Source organism: Vulpes vulpes, chromosome 12, assembly GCF_048418805.1.
Source record: "Vulpes vulpes isolate BD-2025 chromosome 12, VulVul3, whole genome shotgun sequence".
NCBI lineage: Eukaryota > Metazoa > Chordata > Mammalia > Carnivora > Canidae > Vulpes > Vulpes vulpes.
In genome coordinates this window covers 34,867,944-34,884,895 of record NC_132791.1, presented here as the reverse complement: position 1 = coordinate 34,884,895, position 16,952 = coordinate 34,867,944, and the positions used below count along the sequence as shown (strand labels likewise).

Below are 16,952 nucleotides of genomic sequence, written 5' to 3'. Positions count from 1 at the left end.
GTGAAGTTTAAATTTCTCACATGGGAAATGATAGCCAGACCATATTATATCTGGCTCTTATCTGGATTTGGGGCCGATTTTCACTGCCTTTCTACTTCCGCAATATGCTAGTCTAAGGATTAGAAGTCAGACCCTTGGGGTGCCTGGGTGGCTCCGTTAGTTAAGTGTCTGCCTTGAGCTCAGGTCATGATCCCAGAGTCCTAGGATCAAGCCCTACATGGAGCTCTCTGCTCAGTGGGGAGCCTGCTACTCCCTCTGTCCCTCCTCCCTGCTCCCACTCCCTCTGCTATCTCTCTCTCAAATAAATAAATAAAATATTTTTAAAAAAGAAGACATTAGAGAGATCCTGGCCCATGCTGGCCCCAAATGTGGATATTCATTCATTCAATAAATATTTATCGAGCACCTACTGTATACCAGACATTGTTCTAAATGCTAATGATATCGAGGAAGATTCTTGATCCTCTCCAGCTTCCCTATAGTACAACTGGAACAAGAATGGAATGTTTACATAAGAATAGATGTTAACAACAGGGACATAAATAGAGAGAACCCAAGAAATTGAAATTATCTGGTTTACAAGATACACTTGATCTCTGGGGCTCACATATCAGGCCACATGTGATATCTCAGCCTCGATATTAGACTCACCACTCAGGAAACCATTTACATAAATCTACTACCCTCAAAGCATAGACCCCACTGCTCAAGTCTCAAAGAGAGATAATATTTCCTCTCCCTATGGCGTAAAGCCAGTCTTGTCCTGCAGGAGGCAAAACCGATATAAAATCATGTGTTTTTTGGATGCTCTGTAGCCTGCCTTTCTCTCTTTCCTACTTGATCTAAGAACGATTTTTTAAGAATGTGTTGATTTACCATTTCTAGTATTTTTCTTTCAACTTCTACATATTTGTATGTCTGTTTTTATTGTGTTTATTTTAATACATAATATATTTGGTTCATAAAGGTTTAGGGTAGTAGTTCCTTCCTTGTGGAATGAAACCATGGCCAATAAAAACAGCTCTTTGTTCTGTTTAATGATTTCTGATGTGAATTATACTTCTATAACATTTTGATTCTCATTTCCTATATATTTTCAGATTTTTAAATACATTTATGCATCCTTTTATCTTTTTTGAGTCACTTTTTTAGATAAGTCTCTAAAATAGTATGTAAATGAATTTTTTTTTTGTTTTTTGATCTCCATGAAACATTTGTCTTTTAGGACGGGGAACTGATGTATTTACCAAAAATATGTAAGACCTCTTGGGTTACAAACTGTATCTCTCAAAATTTCTATTGCTCCTTTATAGTCTCACATTTAGTGTTACAGAGGCAAGCTGAATTTTTTTGTTCTTCCTTTGTAGAAATTCTTTTTTGGTCTGTTTGGATGCTTATGGAGCAGTACTTCTAAAAGTGTGGTCTGCAAACCCAGGGGGGTGTCCCTGAGATACTTCAGGGAGTCCATGAGGTCAAAGCACTTTTATAATTTTACTAAGATACTATTTTCTTTCACAGGGTTGACATTTGTGCTCACAGTACAAAGGCACTAAAGTCTTAGCCAGAATCAAGGCTGTGGTACCAAATTGCACTATTAGTCACTGGATATTCTATTCACTGATATGGAACACATTAGTCACTTCTCTAGCACATCTAACTATGATGATTATCTTAAGGGGGAAAAAACCACTTGGGCAATTGTTTGAGTGGCAAACTGAACTAGTCCTTTTTACTTAAAAGAACAACTAACAAACTATGGTAACTCAACCCCAGGTATTTGTCAGACTTTTTTTAATGGACTGACACTGTCACTTCAAAGAAAAGAATTTGTTGTCACAGGTAATATTTAAGCTTCCCAGCAAAAATTACAGTTTTGGATGACTTTGAACCACTACGCTGAGCTTGTGAACTTTGCAATACCTAAGTCTTTTTTGATGATATCAGTGGTGATATAATAAATGTGATCTTTAAAAATTATATGATGAAATGTATCCACATTTGGAAGATCTTCAGAACTCAGAGAAACAATATATTTCCAAGTGACCAATGAATGATGCTATATTATATGGGCAAAGATCCATTTAAAGTATAAGCGAGACCAACGATTTTGCTATAACGGAGTGTGAAAGTTATTTAATATAATTATATTTTCCATATTACAACTAACCTTTAATAACTGCCACTTTTCAAGGTTTTGGGTACAGTATCTTAAAAATATCTATAATTGTCTAAAAAGGTTGCTAAAATACTCTTTTCCAACTACATATCTATGCAATGCTGGATATTGTTCGAGCATTTCAACCAAAATAACATAAAAACTGACTGAAGGCAGAGTAGATGCGACTTCTTCTGGATTCTACTAAGCCAGATATTGGAGAAATTTGCAAAAAATGTAAAACAGTGTCACTCTTCCCCTAGTTTCTTTGTTCTGGAAAATATATGGCTTTAAAACAAAAAGAAAATATATGGATTTTTCATAAAAATATGCTATTTATGTTAACATATAATGGGCTTATTTTTTTCAATAAATACCTAAAATTTTTCTTCAAATTCCCAATTACAATTTCTTATATGGCAAACCTTGATAGATATAATCTACATAAGCAAAGTTCTACCCACGTATATCCAAATCACACCTTTCCTGAAAATTTTGTGAGTCTCCTTTAATAACCACTCACCCCTGAGTGTGTCATGAAGACTTTCTGTGTCGTGCCAACTAATTGTTTATCTCTTATCATGAAGTTCCTTTTCATCTCTTCTACTCATCTTTCAGTTCTTCCTTTAAATGTCCTTTTCTCAGGCAAGTTTTCCCCTGATGTTCCAGATTAGATTAAGTTCCTCTACTATGCACTCCATGCCCAGTTGCATTTCTCTGCATGTCTTTCAACATATGTGCAAATACTCGAGCAAGATCTACTTCTCACTAGATTCAAAGGTCCTGAAGGTAGGAACCGTGTCCAAGTTCATAGTATTATTTCCAACATCTAATACAGTGTTCAACACTTAGTATTCAATAAATGTTTTAAATAACTCATTAATAAATTTTGAATATATGCCACTACTAATACTTAAGAAGATTAGTAAGACTTCTTTTTATTACCACATGCTCACTTTCAGTCTTGATATTTCATTTTCCAAGTAGTATATATTTAAAATTCCTTTCACCCTGATCATTTTCCTTTTTCAGGAATGGTTTCTGTTTTGTGTGTGTGTTTTTAGCCTCATTTTCATTCCTTTCCCTTACCATAGCCCTCTGGCTCATTTAGCTTAGAAAGAAGTGAAATTCTTATAGATATGCTCTTCCTAGAGACATTGTTGTCTTTCTAGAACCTAACTTACCCAATAGGCATAAATCTGTGAAGGCAAATTATGCAGGCAGGCAAGGCCAGGCTTTCTTGGAACCATGGTTTCATTTCTGGAATTTTGAGGAAATCCTACCTGTACTTCTTTTGATGCTGATAATTCCATTAGCAGGTGGGATGATGAATATCACAATCAGAGATGTGGCTTTAAATGCAAGTCCTTACAAGAGATATTGTACTTTTATTTAAATCTCATTTAAGATCTCAGTGACTTCTCATCATCCTTCCTGAGAATATGTTTGAAGGATGGTGGTGGCATCCAGGGGGTGATGGAGAAGAGCTCTTGCATCACCATTTTGCTGACGGCTGGCCTGGCTCTGACCTATGACCCTCACAGGCTTTATTCAACATATTTTTGTAGGGTAGTAACATAAAGAGAAGCTTCTATGTAAAAGGTGCTGGTACTTTCTATATGGCCTGTATTCATGGAGACTACCTACCTTAGAGCAGATCTTTGTTCTTAGAAGATTTATTGCAATATCCCCCTTAGTTAGGAAAATAGACAAGTTGATATTCATTGCTCTTGGAAGAGTGGTGTGACAGATCATTTTCAGCTTCATAAAGGTTATCCCATCCAAGGGCCTGGTTGGCTCAGTGCTCAATCATTAGAGCATGTGACTCTTGATCTCAGGGTCATGAGTTCAAGCTCCACATTGGGCATGGAGCCGATTTAAAAAAAAATGGCTGTCCCATCTAATATCCCTTTTGGGCACTGAACTCAGAGGCCTCTAGATTGGGCAAATTTATAAGTAAGCCAAGAAGTTTCCTGGAAGGAAAGGAATAGAGACTTGATTTCTTCCCTGTGAAGATATTATAACCTCTAATGACTTTTTACAAAGATTTTATTTATCTGAGAGAGAGAGAACAAGCAGGGGGGAGGGGCAGAGGAAGAGAGAGAGAGAGAGAAAGAAGCAAACTCCAGGGAGCCCAATACGGGGCTTAATCCCAAAACTGAGAGATCATGATCTGTACCAAAAGCAGAAATTTAACTGACTGAGCTACCTAGGCACCCCTATAACCTCTAATGACTTAAAGTACTTTTGGGTCAGTCTGGAAAAAAATGTTAAAAAGAAAAATACCAAAAGCTGCCAAAAAGGAATTCACCATGGGGAAGGGGGAGTACACATGTGGAGACTAAATCATGGTGAAAACCATGGCTACGTCACTGAGAGCTTGGATGAAGATCTGTGAACCTGAGGGCTAGGCCTAGGTGACATGGGATAAATACATCTGAGATTAACACTGGGGAGAAAGTGTTCTTCTCCCTCAATGATAATTGAAGCCTCCTATGTACCAATGAATAGAGACAATATCGTACCATGCCAACTATTGTGTTTTACATCAAGTGTTAGCCATGGAAGCAACAGGAACAACATCTGGCTTCTTGCCAGTGAACAAGATTCCCTAGTTCTTTCTTTATCCATTAGGAGTTGAACTCTATCCTCCTGGAATGAGTAAGCCCATGAAGTACTTCAATTTTGGGGGTACAAAGGACCCTTAGAGATTCTAGACTTTCTGCTCATCTAGGTAGATATTAGAATTTTAAAATTAATATGAACTTTAAAAATTTAAGAAATATATGTAACCTCCAGTCTACCCTAGACTGATGAAGCACGTTGTATAGAAAAGAATGAACACAAAGGTTTGAGACCGTTACCCTCAGAAAGGCCTGTTTGTAAGGGTGGCCCTTGGCTGGCATCTGGAGACCTGGATTTGAGGAATATTCCCACGACTCTAACAGATGAGTGGCACACTGGGCCTAAATTGTGCAAACAAATTATATTCAACACTTGCTTTTCTTCTGGAGCCTCAAATTTTGATACATGCTAAGCAGAGGGTATCTACGTGACTGGTTCCAATATAAACCTTAGGCCTCAAGTCTCTAATGAACTTCCCTGGCAGACACTTCACATATTGTTACAACTCCTTCTGGAGAAATTAAGTATGTGGCTCTATTGGGAGAAGACCTTTGAAAGCTTGTGCCTGCTTTCCTCCAGACTTTGTCCCCTGCACCTTTTCCCTCTGTTGGTTTGGCTTTGTATCCTTTTGCTGTAATAAATCATAGCCATGAGTATGACTATCTGCTGAGTCTTCTGAGGGAATCACAAAACTAAGATTATTGTCTTGGGGGCCCCCAACACACAAGTAAAACACATTTGTTTCCAATCACATGGGATGCCACTTTTTTCAATGTGATTATCGAATTTTTGCTAGATATTACCATGAACATTATTTTTTTAATTTCCTTATGTTTATGTATTTATTATTACAAAAAGCTATTCATTTTTCTTATGTATTAATAGAGTTATATTAATTTTTAAATCATTTTCTATTTCAATGCCAAGCCATCTGAACTGGAAGGGATTTTAGAAGAAATATAGTCCTATCCACTCACTTCATGAAGAAACTGAAGCCACAGCAGAAAAAAAATAGAAGGAGGACTTCATCTGGCTTTAGAAATGAGGGCTTAGCACACGTGGCTTTTGTCAGCCATTCTAATCCTAAATGCAAAATCACCATATACAGTACTTACAATAATGACATTAAAGGAAAAATAAATAAATAAATAAACAAACAAACAAACAAATAAATCTGGCCTACATTGTATTTTATAGCAGATTTCACTCTTGCTCTGAAATTGACCCAATTACATTCAGAATTCAAGAAAATCTGTTGACATGTGGTTCTGTCGGCATAAGGCAAAAGATTTAAAAGCTTCTATAAATAATCAAATCCATCACAAAATAAAATCTCACCCAAAGTAGCCCAACTTCTTCGACTACATGAATTTCTGTTTTTGACTCTTACATTAGCCTAGATAATGGTAACAAACAAAGGCTACCTTTGTGTACTTTTATCATATTACAGTCCTGCTAGTCCTTTCACTCTTTTTGGTCCCCAGACCCCAAAAGAACATATCTTACCTACAATCCAAAGAGTCAGTAACATGTGAAGCAACACAGCACCTATTATTCTTAAATTTTCCCTTTGGTCTTCTTGTGTGGCTAGCACTGACCAGGCTCCCTTGCCCTCTGATTTTTGGTTGGATTTGGATAATGGGAGGCCCTGGCAGGTGAGCCAGAGGGAAGGAGGAGACTGAAGTGGGATATTTATTCCCACATCCCACCTGTCTACCCTGCAGGGTCACTATGGGTTGGCTCTGTTCCCCTACTAAAAATCCAAGGTTGCTCACAGTCTGGTCATCCCTCTCTGGGGTATTCTTTGTCCTTGCTCCTTGAGATCTAGGGTTCCTGTTGCTGCTAGCCCAGGGGGTGCTACACCATCTCTTGCTACTTTTCTGAATGATGGCTGCACATTTATAAATAAACCCTTAATTAATCTTTCCTCAATTTTCCAACTTGAGCATGCCATCTGTTTCTTCCGGGACTCTAACTGATACAAACATTCTTTAACCCTGGCTTTAACCTCAATGTCCAGCAGCATCCACAACAGCTGAGAGCATTTTAGAACTGTAGAAGCTTGGGCCCTTCCTAGACCTACTGAAAGACAATCTTCATTTTAATGATCTTCAGATAAGTCATGTGTACATGAAAGTTTGAAAAGCACTGGCTTAACACGTCAATGGATAGAGTCAAATCCAGTGTTAGAATGTTATGGTTTTATTGAAAAGACTATTATCTAGTCCTTAGTGTCCACTGAGGGATGCTTCTCCAACTCTTCATTATTTGATCCAAGAAGAGAACACAAAATCTAAAAGGAAGATGTCCTTATTTGGTAAACCTAGAGAATCTTATGTTAAAAAGTTGTTGAGGGCAGCCCCGGTGGCTCAGCGGTTTAGCGCCTACCTTCAGCATGATCCTGGAGACCTGGGATCGAGTCCCACGTTGGGCTCCCTGCATGGAGCCTGCTTCTCCCTCTGCCTGTGTCTCTGCCTCTCTCTGTGTGTGTCTCTCACAAATAAATAAATAAAATCTTTAAAAAAAAATAAAAATTTGTTGATTCTAGTCTTGAAATAATTTCATTTTAAAATCAGTAGAACATTTGGAAGGCAAAGCAGAGGAAAACAGTGCTTACAGATATAGTTATGAATAATAATTAAGTCCACCTATGCCAACACCTTTAAAAAAAGAAAACAGTAGAGTTAACTGGATGAAAATCTTTGCCATGTTGACTACAAGTATTAGTAATTTGAGCCTCATTTGTCAGCACTAAGCTATTCACATTGATTTTTCTACCTCTGCAAACTGGAAGTTTGGGATGCAGAATGAAGAAATAATTGTCAACAAGATCTTTCTGGATGGAAAAAAAAGAACATTTAGTCAAATTAAGAAAGCAATCCTCAGTAATTTTCGATACTTGTCTACATGCAGAAAGCAAGGCAGATTCTGAGGGAGGGTTTAGAACTCTGCAGATTTGCTGGTCTGTTTAAAACACTTCACACATTATTCAAGGAAAAATCAGACACATCATGTATGCAGATAGCCTTAAAGGCTTTCTTCCAGGTTAAAGAAATTTATGAGAATGTGGTTTAAGTTATTCATCCTCCTTACCATATAAGATTACCTCACTTTGCACCAGGTGTTCTTGAAAATAATCTGAAACTTCCTTATATTAAAGGAGAAATGTTTGATTTATAGCTTGGGTTTAAACCTATAATGAGGCATTCCATTCAGAGTGATCTCATATACCCAAAGCAATAATAACCCCAGGGTGTCAGTGTACGGGAAGCCCTGCTGGATGGACATTCTGCAGAGTCTTGTGTCAGCTCTTTTTCTCCTTGCTCAGAATTGCTGGGGAGTGTGATCTCTGGGGCTCTGGAAGGGGGCTTGGCCAAAGGTAAACTATCTCAATTTAGTGTGCCAATCTTTAACAGACCTCCTCCCCTACCTCCACCCCTCCCCCTCATCTTTCTTTTATCTAGTTTGTAGGATGCAAGAAAACAGAGTTATGCTTTCAATCCCTAGATGTCAGGCCAACAATCATGTAGGAAGAGGCACTTGGTTAAAGCTGGAAAAGCACAGGTGAAACAGGTTGCTCTGGGCTCAAACTGTGGTTCTATTAGCTGTCTGGCCCACATCATATCTGGCAACTATCCTGCCATCTGCTCTCCCCAGAGTTTTTCAGACAGAGTCCTCACCTTCAGTTGGGTATCTCCCAGTCTTATTGCTGACACCTTGGTCTTCCAGTCATCTGGGCTCTTTCCCCAAACTTGCTCAGGAAATCTTCCCGAGCCCTTTCTAACTCCACAGCTCTAGGGAGCAAGGAAGCAGAGCATGACGATTAAAAACAGACTTGGACACAGCCTGCTTAGGGTCAAATTCTGGCTTTGCCATTTAGTAGTTGGAGAAAGTGATTTAAACTCTCTGTGCCTTGGTTTCCTTAATGGAGACATAATTATTGCCGTTTTAAAGGGTGTTGTGAGGATTAAATGATCAATATATAAAAAAAACTTAGCACAGTGCCTGTCAAATAAAAGGTTATTTATATTTATGATTGTTATGACTATGTTCATTCAAAATAAATTCTGACTTACAGTAAGATTTATCTTTGCTGGTTCTTGAGTCCTTACTTTTGAAAAGTTTGATTAATATTTTTACCTGATAATTATTATATATTGATTGTAAAAATTCAGAATATATAGCACTGTTAACATTTTTCATGTATTTGCTTTTAAGTCTTTCTCTGAACTTTTTTGATCTATTATATTAAAAGCCATATATATGTTCCCTTTTTAATATATATATTAAAATGTATGTATAGAAAAATATTTACATAAAGTATGTGTACTTTTATATACATTTAATTCACCATACACATATATTTATATATCATATATTCATTATTTATATTTGTTAACTCATATATATTATATAATCACATTCTTATATAATATGTGACATTTTATACATTTATAGAATTTAATCTGGGGATCCCTGGGTGGCGCAGCGGTTTGGCGCCTGCCTTTGGCCCAGGGCGCGATCCTGAAGACCCGGGATCGAATCCCACATCAGGCTCCCGGTGCATGGAGCCTGCTTCTCCCTCTGCCTATGTCTCTGCCTCTCTCTCATCTTTCTCTGTGTGACTATCATAAATAAATAAATTAAAAAGAAATTTAAGAATTTAATCTGTATGGACTTAATATACCTTTATTATGTGTTAATATATGTAAATTATATGTGAGGTAGGCATTTATATTATACATATAACATATAAACATTTTTACAAAATTGAACTCATAAAAACAAATTTACAAGTGCCCTTTTTAATGAAAACAATATCACAAATATATCCCCATGTCAGTAAATATTCTTTGAAAATGTAATTTTTAATAGCTATATAGCATCACATTATATAGATGCCACAATACACATTAAATGATACCATGATCACACCATCTCCTATTTTCTGTTTTTGTCTTGCTTTTTGCCTATTTCCAATTACTCTTCATAAGTAATAATGCTTTGATGAATTGTTCTTTTGCGTGAATTTCTATGCACTGACTCCTGCTTTCAACCAAGATGGAGCAACGGAGATCAGATTTATACTCTCCCATCAAAAATCTAAAACAGTAAGAAAAAACATGAAACAATGGTTTCAGACATCGAACAACAGGCAGCTTAGGACAGTGATCCCTGAGAGAGGGGAAACACATGAGAGCAGTCCCACCATTGCCCCAGCTCATTACCTATAAAGAGATTCCAGATCACATGCCAAGAAGGGAGAATCCAAGGCAAAGGTCCACAGTTATACTAGAGTGTAAACATGGGTTTGGGAATTTGAGGAATTTCAGGTGGCAAAGTGTCAAAGAGGACAGAGCTGCATCTAATAGAGCGCTATCAGATTAACTGTTAGAACTTCGCAGGTATCTGCACAGGAACCCCACTCCCACCCAGCAAGGCCAAGAAAAGAACCACCCCCACGGGGGTAGGTGAAATAACCCATGCAACTCACACAGGGTCAGGAAGAGTCACGTTTCCTTATATAAAAATGACTGCTCTGGGAATGCCTGGGGGGCTCAGTCGGTTAAGCATCTGCCTTTGGCTCAGGTCAAGATCTCAGGGTCCTGGGATCAAGCTCTCCCCATGTGTTGGGCTCCCTGCTCAGTGAGGAGTCTGCTTCTCCCTCTGCCTCTGTCCCTCCCCAGCTCATGCTTGTGCATGCAAGTGCATGCTCACGTGCTCTTTCTCTCTGTGTCTGTGTCAAATAAGTAAATAAAATCTTAAACAAACAAAAAAAGACTGCTTTGGTCCCACCTAATGAAGTCTAAAAGCTAAGACCAGAAAGGACAAACTGTTTCCAAGGAGCTTACCTGCATCACCTGCTAGTATTTGCTCACAGATGAAATCAGGAAAAAGTCCCAAGAGAATATAATACATCATCGCAAAGGCGCCACAGCGCACCTAAGGAGAAATGTTTGGGAGAAGATCAGCCTCGCTTGCTGTGGAGGAGGGGAAGTTCTGCTCCAATAGTATCAACCAATCCATCCATTCAAGAATATAATAAGCTTCTATGCATTTTAGCACCAATCAGTATAGACAGTATAGGCTATCACCAGATCAATATGGGCTGATCACTTCTCTACAGTGATCAGCCACTACTTGGGAGCCAGGATATGGCCAAATCCTTTGAACCCTCTGGCCAGCCTCTCTGGAATATGCCTGTAGGATGAAGGGAAATAAAGGCATCTGATGAACATGTCAAATCTGGTTTCTCAAAATACAATCAAACTGCACTTCCCCTCAAGGCTTGATTTGATTTGTGCGAAGCCAACAAAGGATCTGCTGGTTGAGACCGCCCTGTTATGAAAGTTGCTGACACTTTGTGTCCGAAGCAAGGCACACTTGAGAATCTGTTCTGTTCCTGTTCTTGGATCACACACTCTATGAATGGACTGTCTGTGGTGTATTGAATTTCTCCCATCGTCTTCATTCCAAAAATGGCTATTAGATGGTTTCAATTTGAGACAATTTTCAAGCAGTGATTGCATCAAACTCGAATCTAATTGGGGGAAAGTAATTTCTGGAAAAATCCCAAGCCAGGAGATTTTCTATCTGAGAAAATTATATACTGAGGCTGCCAACTCAGAATGGAAAGCTTAGCAGCATTAAACACAACTCTGCCATTGTCCATTTCTATACCCTGTATTTGGTGAAGAGCCACACAGGACAAGGGAGAAGTTGCTGAGATCTGTCCCGTGGTTGTCTTAAGACCAAAGAATGGGACCAAAGAAGGAAACGTAATGATAATGTCTAGGACATTTTCTAATCTCAGAGACTCGGCACTTTGTTCAGACTGCTCCCACACTGGCATGCCATTCTCACACCTCTAAATTGATCCAAAATCTTCTTGAGACTTACATTATCCAAAAGCTTTTGCTCAGGGATCCCTGGGTGGCTCAGCAGTTTAGCGCCTGCCTTTGGCCCAGGGCGTGATCCTGGAGTCCGGGGATCGAGTCCCACGTCGGGCTCCCGGCATGGGGCCTGCTTCTCCCTCCTCCTGTGTCTCTGCCTCTCTCTCACTCTCTCTATCATAAATAAATAAATCTTACAAAAAAATTAACAAAAGCTTTCACTCTCCGCTCAAGCCTCATGGATCTTCTTCTCCTCTAAGTGCCTGCAGATCCTAGGAAACTTAAACGTTTAATGAGGTGTGATTTAGAAAAAAAAAAAAAAGTTCATTGTTTTCTGAATGTTTTGATGGAAAGTGCTGCATCACCCATCATAGCGACTGATTCAGTTCAGGGGCCACCTCCTCCCGGACTTGCAGCTCTCCAGTGGGCTCTCATAGCACCCTGGGCTTACATCTTTCCCAGTACCTACTGCACTGTGTTGTTTTCAATGCTTGTCTCTCTCTACCGCTAAACAAGAGTTCAATGGGGCCTGAGATCATGTCTAGGAAGCATTAATGTTCCCAGAATACACTGCAAAGTAAAACTCAATAGATATACTTATGGAATAAGATAAAATGAATAAATGAATGCATGAATAATAAATGCATGAATAAATGAATAAATTCTAGAAGCTCAATAACTACTTATTGATTGATCCATTGTTTCTGGCGCAAAAGAACAGAAGAAGCCTTGTTTTCCTCTGCACTTAGTGAAAGTTGAAGATAATAGGTAACTTAGATCATTCGTAAGAAGCATTAGTTGTAATAAAGGAAAGAAATGAGAAACAAAAGCAACCACAGTCATGTTAAGCCCTGTTAATACCCCAAACATGAGATCAGTTGTACAAGCATAGCAGTCTCTTTCTTTGGAACAATTGAACACTGTTTTTTCTACTCTCATCCTCCAGGAAACCCAGCTCCACCACTTTGGAGAGAAATACAGTCTTGCGCTCTCATTTCATCTGGTAGGATTAGGCTAGAAATGTATTTTGGCAGGGACTGGTGGCCCCACCTACCACCCCATCATCGTGCCCAGCCAAAGATAACATCTCCTTTCCTAGCAGGTAGGTGTGGGCAAATAACCTGCTTCTGGCCAATGGTATATGGGGGAGAAGTGAGACATATGGATTCTGGAAATTTTCCTCAAAAGAAGGAAACATGTCCCCCCCTTCCATCTGTCCCTTTCTCAGAGGCTAAAACATAGAAGAGGGCAGAGCAACAGCACAGGACACTGCATCCCTGAAATTAGGCTATGTACTAGCCTCTTACATGACAGAGAGATAATTTTGCAATTTTGTTATTTTAGGGTTTCTTGTGACAGTGGCCTGACCTATATCTTAATTAATATTTGATCTTTAGACAAGAAGACTCTCAAAGGGGGCACCTGGGTTGCTCAGCAGTTGAGTGTCTGCCTTCAGCTCAAGTCATGGTCCCAAAGTCCTGGGATCAAGTCCTATATCAGGCTCCCCGTGGGGAGCCTGCTTTTCCCTCCTCCTATATCTCTGCTTCTCTCTATCTCTCATGAATAAATAAAATCTTTAAAAAAAAAAAAAGAAGCCTCTAAAAGAACACTAGAGAAGAGATGAAGAGCCAAACTCACCTTTGTAAAATGCTTTCTGTGCAACAGGCACTCTGCTAGATGACAATCCTAGAAAGTATTGTCGTATTCCTCATGTTAGAAACAAGGACACTGAAGTTCGGTGAAGCCAGCCAACTACCATAAGATCACGTGGCTGGTAAATGGTGGTGCCCATGTTTGCCGGTTTCCAAAACCCATACTCTTTCCACTTGACAATAACTGTGAAAGTGATAGTAAGAGATAACATTTATTAAGTGCATATTACGTGTCAAAATCTGCATTGAGCTTTATGCACGAATTAACCTATTTAATTCGGACAACTCTTTGATGCAAGTACTTCCACTGCACTTATTTTACCAATGAAAAAAAGGGCTTTTCAAGGGCATAGTACAAGGAAGAGGCAGAGTCACAATTTGCACAGGGTCTGACTACTCCAGAGCTACAAATCTTACCCCATTGCTTGACCAAAAGCACATTTTTGGATTAAATCATTATTGGTTACAAAAGAAATAGCCAGTGCCCAGAGTATGCTTTAGGATAAGGAGCAAGCCATCTCTCTGAACTCAAGGGTTTAATATGCTCATATGTGGCCCATTTGACCTCAGTATAGAGCTTCTGAAAATTAAAAGAAGAAAAAAATATTTTATTAAATTATTTAATGCATAAGAACTATACAATAAGACTCAACTGTCATTTTGCTACTACCAGCATTTACCTTACTGTCACCAGCTGTTAATTTGCAGCCCTAAATCAATAAGTCATTGTATAGAAGCTGAAAGAAATTCATTATACATGATTGAATAATTTAAGTTTAATTCTGCTAAAATCCTATCGAAAAGTTAGGGATGTTATGGAATATGACAGAAAACACATAGACATAAATAAAGCTTCTGTAGGCCCTTGACTGAGGCTTAAATGATGATCAGAACTTTTTAAGTGACCATTATGGGCTCACTCAAAAATAAAACTATTAATTCTGTTCTCAAATACAGAGTTTTGTTTTTATTTTTATTTTAAATCATATATTCCACGAACAGAAGCTTAGGTATTTCTATCAACAATTTAATCTGATATTTGCTTCTGAGAATCAGTTGAAAGTAAGAAAGCAGGAAAGAAATGGGTGAAAATTAAAAAAGTATTTTCAAAGTCATCCATATAATGATTATATAATAACAAAATCTGAAAAAAGATATTATAAGACAAAAAAATGACAGAGCAATATTTCTCATGAACATAGATACTGTAATAGACAGATATAGGGTAGCTCTACCTCCTGGTGTTCATATCCTTGAATAATTCTCTCCCCTTTGAGAGTAGGTGGGAACTGTGACTTGCCTAATAACCAACAGAGCACGGCAAAAGTGATGGAAGTGATGTCCTTCCCAGAATCACATTACATGTATTTAATATGCCTTGCTAGCAGACTCACTCTAGAGATGTTCCTTGGCTGGCTTTGAAGAAGTAGCCATGTTAGGAAGCCCACATGGCAAGGAAGTGAGAGTGCTCTCCAAGAACAGCCAGCAAGAAGCCAGGGCTCTCAATTGTACAACCACAAGGAGATGAATTCTGACAGCTACCCGAAAGACCTTGGAAGCAGACTCTTCCCTAGTTGAGCTTTCAAATGAGAGCACCAAATGGCCAACACCTTAAATGCAGCCTTGTGAGACCCTAAGCTGAGGACCCACTCAGTCAAAGTGCACCCAGCTCCTGACCCACAGAAACTGTAAGATAATTAACATGTGTTGTTTTAAGCTTTGGTAATTTGTTACACAGTGATAAATGATGCACATGCAAATACTGCCAATAAACTATTAGCAAACCAAACCCATTGATACATAAAAAGGAGATTTATTCCAAAAACCCAAAGTTGGTTCAACATTCAAAAATCAATAAATAATTTGCCCACATAGGTAAAGGAGGCAAAGTCGTATAATCAGCACAATAGTTGCAGAAAAAGGACTTGACAAGATTTAACACCTCTATAACAAACATTCTTAGCAAACTAGGACAAGAAGGGAACTTCTTCAGTTTGATAAAGGACAACTATGAAAAACCTGCAGCTAACATCATACTGTATGGTGTAGAAACTGAATGCTTTCCCCTAAAGATTGGGAGGAAGTCAAGAATGTCTACTCTCACCTTTCTATTCAACATTTTACCAGAATTGCTATCCAGTGCAATAAAGAAAAACAACGAAGTAAAAGCCATTAAGGTTAGAAAGAAAGAAGGGAAATTGTCTCTATGCAGAGATAGCATGATTGCTTACATAGAAAATTCTAAGGAATTACATTAGTTTCCTATTACTGCTGTAACAATTACTACAAATTTACTGGCTTTTTAAAAAATTTACTGGCTTAAAACAACACAAATTTATTATCCGACAGGTCTGTAGGTTATATGTCCAATATGAATCTCACTGAGCTACAGTCCTGAGTGTTGGCAGGGCTGTGTTTCTTTCCAGAGGCTCTAGGGGAGAATCTGCTTTCTTGACTACTCTAACTTTGAGAGACCACCCACATTCCTTGCCTTGTCACCTCCTTCCTTCACCTTCAGAGCCAGCAACATTACATCTCTCTAACCACTCTTCATATACAAATGTTTTCTCAGACTATGCATTGCCATTTGGTTCTCTTAGTGGTGTCTTTTGAAGAACAGAAGTTTTAAATTTTGATTAGGTCAATTTATCATGGTTTTCTTTTATGGTTTGCTCTTTTCTATGTCCTATTAACAATGTTTCCAACCTAAAGTTGCATAGCTTCTAAAGGTTTTATAGTTTTAGCTTTTACGCTTAGGTCTACGATAATTTTCAGATCCATTTCAAATTAATTTTTTGTATGGTGAGTGACAGAGTCAAGTTGGTTATCCAGTGGATGCAGACCATTTATGAAAAAGAGTATTCTTTTCCCATTGAATTACCTTGGTATTGTTCTTGTTAATAAATTGATTGTACATGGGCAGATCTGTTTGCAAATTCTATTCTCTTCATCTATTTGCCTGTCCTTTAGCCAGTATCACACTGTCTCAATTACTGAAGTTTTATAGTAAGTGTTGAAATTAGGCAGTGTGGCTCCAGCTATGTTTTCTCGATCTTTTCTCAAAATTGCTTTGGCCATTCTAGATGCTCTGCATTTCCCTATACATTTTAGCATTTCTTTGCTAATTTCTATCCCAAAAAAAGCGTGCTGGGATTTCATTTGGAATTGCATTGAATTTATGGGTCAATTTGGGAATAATTGACATTTCAGCAATATGCAATCTTAGAATCTATAAACACTGTATAGCTATTTATTTAGATAGCTTTTAAAATTTTAGATAGCTTTTAAAATTTTTAAATTAAATTTTTAATTTTTTCAAGAAATATAATATAGTTTTTACATCTTGTAACTTTTTTGGTTAGATTTAGTTGATGCTATTATAAATTGAATGTTTGTAAATGTAGCTTTACAATCATTCATCCAGGGCTCAGCAAAATCTTTTTTTTTTTTTAAGGCCAGAAAGCTTAGGCAAAGATTGTATTTACAGTGTCCCTTAACAAAGGAATTAAAGTCAAGTTTGGCCTCCCGTCAGTCAATAAAAGTTTGGCTGAGCACCTACCATATGCAAAACTCTAGCTGCCCCAGGAATACAAAGTTGATTACATACAAATCCTCTAGAGGATTTTT

General features: G+C 38.1%; 2 long non-coding RNA genes across 3 annotated transcripts in view; one reads left to right on the top strand and one right to left on the bottom strand.

Moving 5' to 3' along the window:
• LOC140594574 (uncharacterized) overlaps positions 1-11,047 on the bottom strand; it is a 57,526-nt gene extending 46,479 nt beyond the window's left edge. Inside the window, exons 1-2 of one of the 2 annotated variants that reach the window (XR_011995533.1) lie at positions 10,633-11,047; positions 8,461-8,574 (exon numbers count right to left, since the gene is read on the bottom strand). This is a non-coding gene — a long non-coding RNA (uncharacterized lncRNA). The remainder of the gene's footprint in view (positions 1-8,460; positions 8,575-10,632) is intronic. The other variant, XR_011995532.1, reaches the window with a different exon arrangement.
• The window catches only part of LOC112922013 (uncharacterized), a 349,135-nt gene that overhangs the window by 213,407 nt on the left and 118,776 nt on the right, over positions 1-16,952 (top strand). The window lies entirely within an intron of this gene.